The 14,492-nt window shown below is 30.4% G+C and overlaps 1 protein-coding gene and 1 long non-coding RNA gene across 2 annotated transcripts in view; both read left to right on the top strand.

The window, feature by feature from the left end:
- The window catches only part of LOC126738371 (brain-specific homeobox protein), a 114,601-nt gene that overhangs the window by 60,808 nt on the left and 39,301 nt on the right, over window positions 1-14,492 (top strand). The gene's annotated exons all lie outside the window — the stretch shown is intronic.
- Window positions 3,114-9,492, top strand: LOC126738373 (uncharacterized). The gene is made up of 3 exons (XR_007661311.1): window positions 3,114-3,201; window positions 3,276-3,459; window positions 9,147-9,492. It is a non-coding gene; the product is annotated as an uncharacterized LOC126738373 (long non-coding RNA).

Below are 14,492 nucleotides of genomic sequence, written 5' to 3'. Positions count from 1 at the left end.
GTCGTTTATATTTTTCTACATCTTAACATTTCAATAATTTTTTACCAAGAAACTTTCGTTTGTAGAGATTTGCAACCATCTGAAATCGGCTTAGATATTTATTAGTAATTACATAAAAAACTTTCATTTGAATCCTTTGAAAGTTGTGGAAGTTACAGGTTTAAAATTTTTTTTGTACATCTAAAAATTCAATAATTTTTTACCAAAAAACTTTCGTTTGTAGAGGTTTGCAACCATCTAAAATCAATTTAAATATTTATTATCTTTTATAGAAAAAAGTTTTATCCAAATCCTTTGGGAATTTTAAGAGTTAAAGCCTTTTTCATTTTTTTAACATTTGACTTTTTAATTAATTTTCACAACAAAACCTTAGTTTGTAGAGGTTTGAGACCATCGTTAGTCGATTTAGGTGTTCATTGTTAATATCTGGACAAAAAATTATTAAAATCCCTTGGGAATTACAGGAGATACGGGCATTATTTTGATTAAATAACACGGGGCGCGGACTATAAATTGGTCGCTGGCAACCGGCATATGCTGCGTTCTCGATTTGGTTGCTGAATATCGATCGGGCGCTAGCTTCACACACATAAAATGGTCGGGTTTTTTGCAAAATGGGTGGATTTTGATATATATTTTTCACTAAGAGTGGCGAAAAGCCAAATTTTTTCACGAAGAGGGTGTTATCACGCACTAAATCACTCACTATGGGACGTGAATAGAATAAGGTCATTAGAATAACCCTGTATTCGATTAGTTTTGTCAACAAATAGGTGACAACTGAGGTGCGGTTAGGTGTGGTGTAGCCAGCTCTGTCGTCTACTGCGTTTTGTCCCTCTGCAGCTTCAGCCTTCTCCCCAGTGTGGCTGACTCATGAGTTTCTTCTCTAAAGTGGCGAATTCACTCTATATTTTTTTAGTGAAATGTTAGGTATTATGCGTAAAATAAATTCACAAAAACTGTTTTTACCTTTTCTTGTAACCAGATCTGTCATTTTCGGGCAACAAACATACCGAAGACACCCATAATGTATTATTATTTTAGTAATGTTTAGATTTTGATCCGAATTAAAAATAATATGATTTTGTAGTTTAGCGGCTTTTGTCAAATCTGGCGTATTTTCAGCGATTTTCTTTTTTGAATAGCTTAATTTTATCTGGAAGAAATTAATAAAGTGGCGGAGGGTGTATTTTGCAAATAGTTTCTTTATAAATAATGTGAAGTACTCACAAAAGAAGGTAAACTGACTTATTTAAATTTTTTGCTGTTTTATTTTGCATAAATTCAATGACAGTCGCTATCTATGTCAAATGGGTTGTCGACTCTGGGAGTATGTGTGCAGTGTTTTGGTTTGTTACGTTTCTCTATCACCGCTAGGGAAACATAAGGCGCTGCGCACAGACCATAGATATACCCAACCCAATCCAACCCAACCCAATATAACCCAAACCAACTCAAGCCGCCCTTTGTCCGAGACAAAGAGCTGGAGATCAGAAGAGGAAAGGGTTTTAGTCGGTCGCTGCGGTGGAGTTCGACACTGCCCATGGTCGCCAGAACACCAATAGCCATGGGTGTGCATAGATAGGCATATCCCAAACCTCTATAAAAAAAGGTTAGGTTGGGTTGGCTCTACCAAGCAAATTAAGAGCTCAAGCTCTCTTGGCTTGAGCAATTTAAGATACAACCCATTTAAAATTGCTCAAGCACCGCTCATCAAATTTTGCGTATTTTTACAATTTTTTCTAAATGACCTAATTTTACTCAAAAAAAAAGTGGCGGAATGATATGTTATAATTCGCCGCGAACATGTGAATTTTGATAGAACTTAAAAAAAGAAATTTTAAAAATGATGTACTCATAAAAATAAATTTTTAATTCAAACAAATTTGTGTTTATTACATGTAATTGACATTTTAAGTGATATATAATGAAACTAGTGTATAAAGCTATGCTTTCGAGGGGTCATATAGCTTTCCCACTACAATAAAAAAGTGATGTAGCCTCTCAGTATGATTTGGGAAGCGTCTTCGAAAGCAAAATTCTGCAAGGTAATCCGGAAAATGGTCTTCTCTTCTTCCATAGTTCGGGATCTTTTCTTTCACTTCTCGCCATGTTAGTTCTATATTTTGTGTATGTGCCCCAGTTGCAGGGTCCACGAAATTGCATGAATGGTTTACAGTTTGGTGCTTGTAATAGTCTGCATCAAGTCCCGTATAAGCTTTCCAACAGTCAGACATTATGGTGGTGTCAGGTTAAATTTTTTCTTTAATGATTTCAAATAGCGTTTCTTTGGTATGGTTTTCAACGGGAGCTACAAACATTCTCTGACTACCACGTTCAAAACCGCCAAAAAGCCATTGATCCTCGGTTATTCTTCCACAATTGTACTTGCGTTTACCTACTTTCATCTCATCAATCTCAATAACTACTCCCTCTCCGCCCAATTTCCCATCATTAATTCCAAGAGACCAATCAATCAAAACTTCTCTACAAAAACTATTCCAATCAAACTACACTGTGGTCCGACAAGTCAAATTCATTCATTAAAAAATCATGCTTTGGAGGATTATTGTCAAGGGTGTTGGCTGCAAATTGAGTCATATCATAAATGGACAAATGCGATTTATCAAAAAATGTCCCTTCTCTGATACTTTTTTTGAAATTACATTTAAGAATTTTTATTTTTTTATTCCCTTTGATAATACGCTGGCGTCTCCAAAATAAATCTTTAGTTAAAGTACACTATTGCAAGCATTTCGGGCATTTTTTCGATGGTAGAAGTAGTACACCGTGATTGTACAAATATTTAAAAGTTTGATCTTCAGACATACTCAAAAATTTACGTTATTTCATCGTGCACCCCGAACAAGATTTTGGTAATTCGGCGATTTGTGACATGACAAAGTACTGAAATTCGGAAAAATCATTTTTAACAGTAGATTCAAAATAAGGAAAGTATTAAAAAAAATTGTATTGTTTAAAAAAAAAAACAAAGTAAAGTACATTAGGAATGCTGATAATTACTAAATGTTTGAAAACAATTAGGCAAAAAGTTGTTTTCAAACATTTAGTAAGCGAACGGAACGAACCGAAACACTGCACACATACTCCCAGAGTCGACAACCCATTTGACAGATAGCGTCATCGAATTGATGCAAAAAAAACAGCAAAAATATTAAATAAATCAGTTTACCTTCATTTGTAAGTACTTCACATTGTTTATAAAGAAAATATTTGCAAAATATACCTTCCGCCACTTTAATAATTTTTTTCAGGTAAAATTAAACCATTAAAAAAACCGATGAAAATACGCTAAATTTGATGAAAGCCGCTAAACTGCAGAATCATATTATTTTTAATTCGGACCAAAATCTAAAAATTACCAATATATAAATACATTATGGGTGTCTTTGCGGTATTTTTGTTGCACGCAAATGACGGACTTAGTTACAAGAAAAGGTAAAAACAATTTTTGTGAAATTATATTATTTTATTTTATGCATAATACCTAACATTTCATGTGACTAAAGAAAAACAGAGTGAATTTTCCACTTTAGAGAAAGCACTCATGAGTCAGCCAGACTGGAGACAAGGCTTTAGCTGCAGAGTGATAAAACGTAGTTGACAACAGAACTGGCAACACCACACCTAACCTCAGAGTCAGTTGTCACCTATTTGTTGACAAAACTAATGGAATACAAGGTTATTCTAATGATTAATCGTGTCCTATAGTGAATGATTTAGTGCGTGATAACACCCTCTTCGTGATAAATTTTAGCTTTCCGCCACTCTTAGTGAAAAATATATATCGAAATCTACCCATTTTGCAAAAAACCCGATCATTTTTCGTTAGTTTTGACAAAAGCCGCTAAACTGCAGAATTACTATAACCTTAATATGTTTGTTCTTAGCTGAAACGGAAGAAAACATTTTGCTGCATAAGTGGCACATATTTTTGTTGATAGTTTGGTCCTGATTCTGATGGTTTTGAGTAGGTGCCATCGATCTTTACAGCTAAAATCGATGAATTGGAATTAATATAGCTTTTCAGGTATTATTTTAAAACACTATAAGCAACAATATGGTCAATATTTCACAAAGAAACAAAGGGAAGTTCAGTATAATCACAATAATCGCAATAATCGATGAAATTAATTGGAGCTTTTTTACGAAAGTAAACAACCAGCCAACAAACGCAAAAAAAGCGGGAAAATTCGTGTCGTTATTCTTGTCATTCACGTCAAACGACCGAATTTTTCTCCGAACATACACGATCACCGGCGGGAATAGGGTGCTTTTTAGGAGATGGCGGAATTAGTCCTAAAAATAGTTTGTCCTAATTTAACGAAGCACGCCGAACTCGTAAATCCTACGCGGTTCGAGCGTATCGGTAGTAATCGGAATTTCTTGTACCACATTTCTATATGAAGTATTATGAAGTCAAGGAAGGCGTCATATTAAACTTGTCAACGTCGCTACATCGCATCGGGGTACGATACCTGAATACTGAAGTCACGAAGTCAGTGTACCTGTACCACGCACTCCAGACAAATCACATTAATTGTGTTTTGGAACAGCAAGGGAGAAGGAACCCTCACATTTTAATTAAACAGCTGGACTTGCTTGAATATCGTTATGTTTGTATGCCATCGTTATTTTGTATGCCAATGAAACTGTTTTGGCGCGTTGAATTATTATAGTAGGTACCGTACAAATAATTAAATTTAAATAAACATTTATATCTGAGATTGAATGGGAAATGGTTTTTAATATTTTTGTATAAGTGTTTGCCTTCGGAAGAACTAGTATAGTAAACTAACTGGAAAGCACCAAAATAAAACAACTTAATCTCTACTTCATTTGGGAAATCTTGATTCAACAGAGATTATTCTTTAAACATAATATTAAACATCCTATCTACCACGTTATTACCTGTATGATCAAAGTAACGAAATATTAATCATACCTATGATTCTGTAACTCATAGTGAATAATTTGTTACATAAAGGTGTTCGAAAAATAGATGGACATGCATATTTTAGAAGGTGATTTCTTGTCAAACAATAATGACAAAAAGTTCTTATAAACATGGGTCTGAAAATGCAGCATTTTCAAGATACAGGGTGTAAAAAAAATTGTATTGTTGTGTACTTGTACTTGTAAGTCATGGTACAGGAAAAGTTAAGATTCGAAAGACGCGGAGTTCAATGGAAATTACTTGGAAACGGTGCGTTTTAGAATGTAGTTGTATAAGACCTTGTCACAGAGCTTGGTGTTCCTTTAAGCGTGGAAAAAAAAACCGAAATGGGAAATTTTTGAAAGGTGGCTTATGGAAAGTTGGGAAATGGTGAATTTTCCTCTGTATATTGTGGCCGAACTATAAGTGGCACTTTAAAATGGCGTAAAGGATTTTCGTAGGTAGGTCTCATCCGGGACTAATAAAAATACAAAAAAAAAATAAATTTTGAAAATTTCCCAGCCAAATATGTAAGTGGCCAATTAAGAGGTGATATAAGCGGTAAGCCCGTTTACACTGCAGGTTCAAGAAAAAATACACATATTTATAAGGAAAGTGACGAAAAGAAAATGTTGGAAATTATTCTTATAATTAAATATATATATATAAAGAAATTTTTAGACGTAACCCGCGTAATAACCACATAGTGGAATTCATAACATTTATAAGTAGGTGTACTAAAAACATTTGTTTCTAAAAAAATGTTAAAATGCAAGAAAAACCACAAGATTTCGTAAAGAGGGTAAAAAGCAGGTACCGGATTTGTCAAATCCCCGTGGGAATGGAATGTTAAGCGATAAGCGGGACGCGGGTTGCTCTAAGGGCAGGAATCCGTTAGCATGGTACTCAACGCCTATAAAAGCAAGCAGAACTCGCCATCATTTTATTCTCTAATTTTTCTATTAACCTGCAGGCAGATAAAAAACGGGTAAAAGAGGAAACTGCACTCGATAATGTTGAGTTAAAATAATTGCGGTATTATTTTATTAAAATATAAAGTAAAGTAACGGCATTCTGCAAAATATAAAATATATGCACACTGTGCATTGGGGTTATTCTCTAAATTTTCTATTCAATGCGACTACTACTTACTATTTAAATTACGACCAGGGCAAAGTACCAACGATTTGGGGGAGAAGGGACAAGCAAACAAATATTTACAGGTAAGAAAATCACCGGAGTAATGTTAGCAACGGAATACCAGCAACGGCGGTTGCCGGGCGGTCACGAGTCGCGCGCGATGTCGAAGCGGCGCTTATGAAAATTAATAGTTTATTCGACACATGCAAAACTTTAGATGCATTATAATTTCCATTAGATGCATTTTCTCAACGCAAAAAATCCTCTTTACTAATTTTGTTATGTCGGCACAATTAAAAAAATTATGAAAAAAATTATTTTAAACTCGATTTAAGTCGTTTAAAAAGCAAAAAAAACACCGTTGTTATGGTCACAATTTAAGGATTTTTTTAGGGATGAGAATTCAATATCTCTACTAACTTACTGGATATACCGTTTGAAAAAGTCAAACAATTTAAAAAAACTATAATTTTTTTACTATGATAAATGAATAGACGAAATTCGAGAATTTCGACATTTGAAAGGTAAAAAAACACCGTTGCTAGGGCTGTAAAAATATGATTTTTTAAGGGATTATGTCTGTATATACTTACTATAGATGCCTTTTAAAAAAGCCGACGTATTTTAAAAAACTATAATAATTTTACTATGATAAAAGAAGAGTCCAAATTCGGTATATTCGACATTTGAAGGGTAAAAAAACACCATTGCTAGGGGTAAAAAATTATGATTTTTTTAAGAATGGTAATACAGTATCTGTAGATACTTACTATGTATGTCTTTTGAAAAAGCCGACGTATTTTAAAAAACTACAATTTTTTTAGTTTGTTAAAAGAATAGACCAAATTCGGTGTTTTCGACATTTGAAGGGTAAAAAAACACCGGTGCTAGGGGTAAAAAAATATGATTTTTTTAAGAATGATAATACAGTATGTATAGATACTCACTATGTATGTCTTTTGAAAAAGCCGACGTATTTTAAGAAACTAGAATTTATTTAGTTTGATAAAAGAATAGACCAAATTCGGTATTTTCGACATTTGAAGGGTAAAAAAACACCGTTGCTAGGGGTGAAAAGTTGAGATTTTTTTAAAAATGATAATAGAGTATCTATAAATACTTACTATGTATGTCTTTTGACAAAGCCGACGTATTTTAAAAAACTAGAATTTTTTTAGTTTGATAAAAGAATAGACCAAATTCGGTATTTTCGACATTTGAAGGGTAAGAAAACACCGTTGCTACGGGTAAAAAATTATGATTTTTTTAAGAATGATAATCGAGTATCTATAGATACTTATCGTATATGTCGTTTGAAAAAGTCGACGTATTTTAAAAAACTAGAATTATTTTAGTTTGATAAAAGAATAGTCCAAATTCGGTATATTCGACATTTGAAGGGTAAAAAAACACCATTGCTAGGGGTAAAAAATTATGATTTTTTTAAGAATGATAATACAGTATCTATAGATACTTACTATGTATGTCTTTTGAAAAAGCCGACGTATTTTAAAAAACTAGAATTTATTTAGTTTGAAAAAAGAATAGACCAAATTCGGTATTTTCGACATTTGAAGGGTAAAAAAACACCGTTGCTGCGGGTAAAAAATTATGATTTTTTTAAGAATGATAATACAGTATCTATAGATACTTACTATGTATGTCTTTTGAAAAAGCCGACGTATTTTAAAAAACTAGAATTTTTTTAGTTTGATTAAAGAATAGACCAAATTCGGTATTTTCGATATTTGAAGGGTAAAAAAACACCGTTGCTACGGGTAAAAAATTATCATTTTTTTAAGAATGATAACAGACTATCTATAGATACTTACTATGTATGTCTTTCGAAAAAGCCGACGTATTTTAAAAAACTAGAAATTTTTTAGTTTGATAAAAGAATAGACCAAATTCGGTATTTTCGACATTTGAAGGGTAAAAAAACACCGTTGCTAGGGGTAAAAAATTATGATTTGCTTAAGAATGATAATCAAGTATCTATAGATACCAATCATATATGTCGTTTGAAAAAGCCGACGTATTTTAAAAAACTAGAAATTTTTTAGTTTGATAAAAGAATAGACCAAATTTGGTATTTTCGACATTTGAAGGGTAAAAAAACACCGTTGCTAGGGGTAAAAAATTATGATTTTTTTAAGAATGATAATCGAGTATCTATAGATACTTATCATATATGTCGTTTGAAAAAGCCGACGTATTTTAAAAAACTAGAAATTTTTTAGTTTGATAAAAGAATAGACTAAATTCGGTATTTTCGACATTTGAAGGGTAAAAAAACACCGTTGCTAGGAGTAAAAAATTATGATTTTTTTAAGAATGATAATACAGTATCTATAGATACTTACTATGTATGTCTTTTGAAAAAGGCGACGTATTTTAAAAAACTAGAATTTTTTTAGTTTGATAAAAGAATAGACTAAATTCGGTATTTTCGACATTTGAAGGGTAAAAAAACACCGTTGCTAGGGGTAAAAAATGGAGACTTTTTTTAAGAATGATAATAGAGTATCTATAGATTCTTACTATGTATGTCTTTTAAAAAAGCCGACGTATTTTAAAAAACTAGAATTTTTTTAGTTTGATAAAAGAATAGACCAAATTCGGTATTTTCGACATTTGAAGGGTAAAAATACACCGTTGCGTATAGGATTAATATTTTTAGGAATTCTAATTCAACATGTAAGTTATATGAGTAATGAATAAACTGTTTAAGAGGGTAAAGAAACACTTTTGCTGTGAGTGAAAATTAGGTTTTTTTAGGGCTGATAATTTAATATCTACCTTTTGTATGTCATAAAAGCCAACACAGCATATTTTGAAAAACTAGAATTAATTTCTACTGATGAAAGAATGAACTAATTTTGCTAGATTTAGCACGTAAAGGTATAAAATACCTTTGCTCCAGGTATAATTTTCTGAATATAAAATTAAATTTTCTGTTTTAAGTTCTTTTTTAAATTTTTGCGTGTGTACGCAGTAGAATTTTTTTTGTCCAGAATTTGAATTTGACCACATTTTTTTTGTGTTTGAGATGCTTACACCAAACATGCAAATCGTTCAGATCCTGTTAATAAGTTATTCCATGCGTCTGTGCGAAAAAGTGACAACTGATGCAATTGCGTAATGTTTAAGGTTTAGGGCAATGCGTTTGTGTGTAACAACAATAAAGGATGCCGACACGGGTGTTCATTGGGTTTATTCTATAACTAACGCTTTATTATAACTTTTGTTTTTAATTTACGTAAATTTGTTTTATTTTCTTTTGTTTTACTATTTACTCTACTATTTTTAGTTACTAATTATTAATTTAACATATTTTTGTTTATTTTAATTTCTATTTGCTTCTCTTACTAATTCTTTTAATGAATTACACATGTCAGATACTGTTGGTAGTTTATTTAATAAAAAGAAAACGTTTCTAATATCTTATTACCTAGTGGTTCAATTAATGTTGTTGTGAGACGCCAAAGTCCTAAAAAAAAAAGGAAATTTTTATATAATAAGTGTAATAATTGTAAAGCTTCTTTTGAGATCATAATAACACAATTTAAAGCTAAATAAAGATTTTAGAACTAATATTGTTAAATTTATAGAGCGTCAGTACGCATATTACTTAAAAGAAAGAACTAAAAAAAGTTATAATACTTATTTGTTTTTTGTAAAGTCGTACCCATCAGAAAATACACATAGGAGTTTATGGTTATTGTGGCCATTATTATTGTGAAACTTTTAAACTAGTTTGTCATTTAAGAAATTACAAAGAAGAATGCTCAAATTATATTTCTAATGTGTTTAGATCTAATTTTAATTTTAAACATGCTAATTATTTGACTAGGCAAGTAGGGAACTGAAAGAACTTTATTAGGGACTCGTTTTAGGAATCGGACTTCTTTTTAAATAAAAATTAAAAATATTTTAAAACCTAATAATATTTTCAATTTGACAAGAAATTTGCAGGCAAATAAAAGTGATAGGCTCTGTAAAAATATTACGGCGAAATTTTTATCACAACTTGATCGCAAATCTGATAATCGCTTTGATGTTTAATGGGTATCATCATCTTGAGTATATTCAGTTTACTGGCAAACATCTTACTGTATATATTTTCAGCAAAAAACAAAATGACTTCTTAATATCCTCTATTCGGAAATCCAACCAGAAAGGTCATTTTACATTTAGATGCCACTGGTATTATTTTCCAACATCCTATCATGTTTCAGATAGCAAAGCGATTTTTTTTGAAAACATAATTTTGTATTATATGGTAGGAGTAAGAGTAGGGTTCGCTAAAGAGGGAAATGAATGCGTATCTCCAGTTTTTAAAATAATTTGATCCTGGCGTGATTATGTAACAATTCAAACGGGTTCAATAAATTTACATTTTTTTTTGATAAATATAGCCGAAAATGGCCAATTTTTTATACGGCTTTAACTGATCATGCGGTATTTTTATTATTTAACAAAATAAGTCTATTACAATATATTAATGATTTTTGGTTTAATTATATATATAATAAACATCGCCTCAGATTTGTTGTTAACACATTACGAAAATTTTCTTAATTATATTTAATAAACATTTTAGTATAATATTTAAGTTTTGTTAGGGAAAACTGTTGCGGCTGCTTTTAATATTGCAAATATTAAAGATTTCGTGCAATGGTTTGGATATTTTGTAATATTATTAGATTCTAAATTTGATATTCTTACTCTTACCTTTGCTGAACAAAAGCTGTTGGAATTTAATATTTTTTTTTAATTGAAGCACCTATTATTATAAAATACTGATTTGGAAAAAAAATTTACAGAATCACAAGAAACTAAGCAAACAAAAAACTCAATTTTTTTTTAAAAATCCTTATTTTATTTTATTTTTTAAATATTTTATTTAAATCCGAGAAATGGTTAATCTACAAATATGCAATGGCGGTGTTAGTAAATTAAATAATTTTTTTAATCCGACATTGTTATCGTATATTATTTAACATTACTTTTCTTCCCTACCTCTTTGGTTATCTGTTCCTATTATTAGAGTTCGTTCCAGCAATGCCTAAGGAAAAAATTATTTTAACTATATATATCTCTTGCATAAAGAGCTTCGAAAAAAACCTGTAGTGGATTCTGTTGAAATGTTAGAGAATATGTATTGTCTTGCCATAAGACTATAATGTTAGAAATAAATACAAAATCTTGCCCTGTAAATAAAAGAACAATTGAAATACCTGATGAAAAATGGTGCAAGCAAGTTCGAAGGAAAGATTCATACTATAAAGTATCAGGAAGTAGAAAAATACTAAGCCTTAAACAGTTCTCACATACACACATGAATTCTTTAATGGTCGAAAATACCAATTTGGTCTATTCTTTTATCATATTAAAAAAAATCTGGTTTTTTAAAATACGTCGGCTTTTTGAAAAGACATACATAGTAAGTATCTATAGATACTTTATTATCATTCTTAAAAAAATCATAATTTTTTACCCGTAGCAACGGTGTTTTTTTACCCTTCAAATGTCGAAAATAACGAATTTGGTCTATTCTTTTATCCAACTAAAAAAATTCTAGTTTTTTAAAATACGTCGGCTTTTTCAAACGACATATACGATAAGTATCTATAGATACTCGATTATCATTCTTAAAAAAATCATTATTTTTTACCCCTAGCAACGGTGTTTTTTTTACCCTTCAAATGTCGAAAATACCGAATTTGGTCTATTCTTTTATCAAACTAAAAAATTTCTAGTTTTTTAAAATACGTCGGCTTTTTCAAACGACATTTATGATAAGTATCTATAGATACTCGATTATCATTCTTAAAAAAATCATAATTTTTTACCCCTAGCAACGGTGTTTTTTTACCCTTCAAATGTCGAAAATACCGAATTTGGTCTATTCTTTTATCAAACTAAAAAAATTCTAGCTTTTTAAAATACGTGGACTTTTTCAAAAACATACATAGTAAGTATCTATAGATACTGTATTATCATTCTTAAAAAAATCATAATTTTTTACCCGCAGCAACGGTGTTTTTTTACCCTTCAAATGTCTAGTTTTTTAAAATACGTCGGCTTTTTCAAAAGACATACATAGTAAGTATCTATAGATACTGTATTATCATTCTTAAAAAAATCATAATTTTTTACCCGTAGCAACGGTGTTTTTTTTTCCTTCAAATGTCGAAAATACCGAATTTGGTCTATTCTTTTATCAAACTAAAAAATTTCTAGTTTTTTAAAATACATCGGCTTTTTCAAAAGACATACATAGTAAGTATCTATAGATACTCTGTTATCATTCTTAAAAAAATCATAATTTTTACCCGTAGCAACGGTATTTTTTTACCCTTCAAATGTCGAAAATACCGAATTTGGTCTATTCTTTTATCAAACTAAAAAAATTCTAGTTTCTTAAAATACGTCGGCTTTTCTAAAAGACATACACAGTAAGTATCTATAGATACTCTGTTATCATTCTTAAAAAAATCATAATTTTTTACCCGTAGCAACGGTATTTTTTTACCCTTCAAATGTCGAAAATACCGAATTTGGTCTATTCTTTTATCAAACTAAAAAAATTCTACCTTTTTAAAATACGTCGGCTTTTTTAAAAGGCATACATAGTAAGTATCTATAGATACTCTGTTATCATTCTTAAAAAAATCATAATTTTTTACCCATAGCAACGGTGTTTTCTTACCCTTCAAATGTCGAAAATACCGAATTTGGTCTATTCTTTTATCAAACTAAAAAAATTCTGGTTTTTTAAAATACATCGGCTTTTCTAAAAGATATTCATAGTAAGAATTCGTAGATACTCTATTATCATTCTTAAAAAAATCTCAATTTTTCACCCGTAGCAACGGTGTTTTTTTACCCTTCAAATGTCGAAAATACCGAATTTGGTCTATTCTTTTATCAAACTAAAAAAATTCTAGTTTTTTAAAATACGTCGGCTTTTTCAAAAGACATACACAGTAAGTGTCTATAGATACTCTGTTATCATTCATAAAAAAATCATAATTTTTTACCCGTAGCAACGGTGTTTTTTTACCCTTCAAATGTTGAAAATACCAAATTTAGTCTATTCTTTTATCAAACTAAAAAAATTCTAGTTTATTAAAATACGTCGGCTTTTTTAAAAGACATTCATAGTAAGTATCTATAGATACTCTGTTATCATTCTTAAAAAAATCATAATTTTTTACCCGTAGCAACGGTGTTTTTTTACCCTTCAAATGTCGAAAATACCGAATTTAGTCTATTCTTTTATCAAACTAAAAAAATTCTAGTTTTTTTTAAATACGTCGGCTTTTTGAAAAGACATACATAGTAAGTATCTATAGATACTCTGTTATCATTCTTAAAAAAATCATAATTTTTTACCCGTAGCGACGGTGTTTTTTTACCCTTCAAATGTCGAAAATACCGAATTTGGTCTATTCTTTTCTCAAACTAAAAAAATTCTAGTTTTTTAAAATACGTCGGCTTTTTTAAAAAGCATCTATAGTAAGTATATACAGACATAATCATTTAAGAAATCATATTTTTACACCCCTAGCAACGGTGTTTTTTTTACCTTTCAAATGTCGAAATTCCCGAATTTGGGCTATTCTTTTATCATAGTAAAAAAATTATAGTTTTTTAAAATTGGTTGACTTTCTCAAACGGTATATCCAGTAAGTTAGTAGAGGTATTGAGTTCTCATCCTTAAAAAAATCTTCAAATTGCGACCATAACAACGGTGTTTTTTTTGCTTTTTAAACGACTTATATCGAGTTTAAAATAATTTTTTTCCGATAAAATTTTTCATAATTTTTTTAATTGTGCCGACATAACAAAATTAGTAAAGAGGAATTTTTTGCGTTGAAAAAATGCATCTAATGGAAATTATAATGCATCTAAAGTTTTGCATGTGTTGAATAAACTATTAATTTTTATAAGCGCCGCTTCGACATCGCGCGCGACTCGTGACCACCCGGCAACCGCCGTTGCTGGTATTCCGTTGCTAACATTACTCCGGTTCAATATTTCTAGTGAAAGTTATAAACTCGATTTTTTTTATAGATATTGAGACATTATCTATATATAGATATTGTTTTGCTTTTAAGTTATTTAAGCTCATAATATACACTGTACCTACAATAAAAGCATGTTTGCATTTTTGTCTGTTTTAATGATAGAAAATTGAAATATATATTATACTTATACCCCTGTGTATTATTTAAATAAAAGAATCTAGACAGTTTTTACTTTTTTATAGTTATTATACTATGGTGAGTAAATCTGCATAAGCCCGATAATTATATTAAATAGATGTACCTAACTAAATCACTTTTTTCTAAGGAAAAGCCGCGATAAGACTACTTTTTTTCCTATA

Source organism: Anthonomus grandis, chromosome 7, assembly GCF_022605725.1.
Source record: "Anthonomus grandis grandis chromosome 7, icAntGran1.3, whole genome shotgun sequence".
Classification (NCBI taxonomy): Eukaryota; Metazoa; Arthropoda; class Insecta; order Coleoptera; family Curculionidae; genus Anthonomus; species Anthonomus grandis.
The sequence above is the reverse complement of the archived record's forward strand: the minus strand, read 5'-3'. Positions and strand labels throughout refer to the sequence as shown.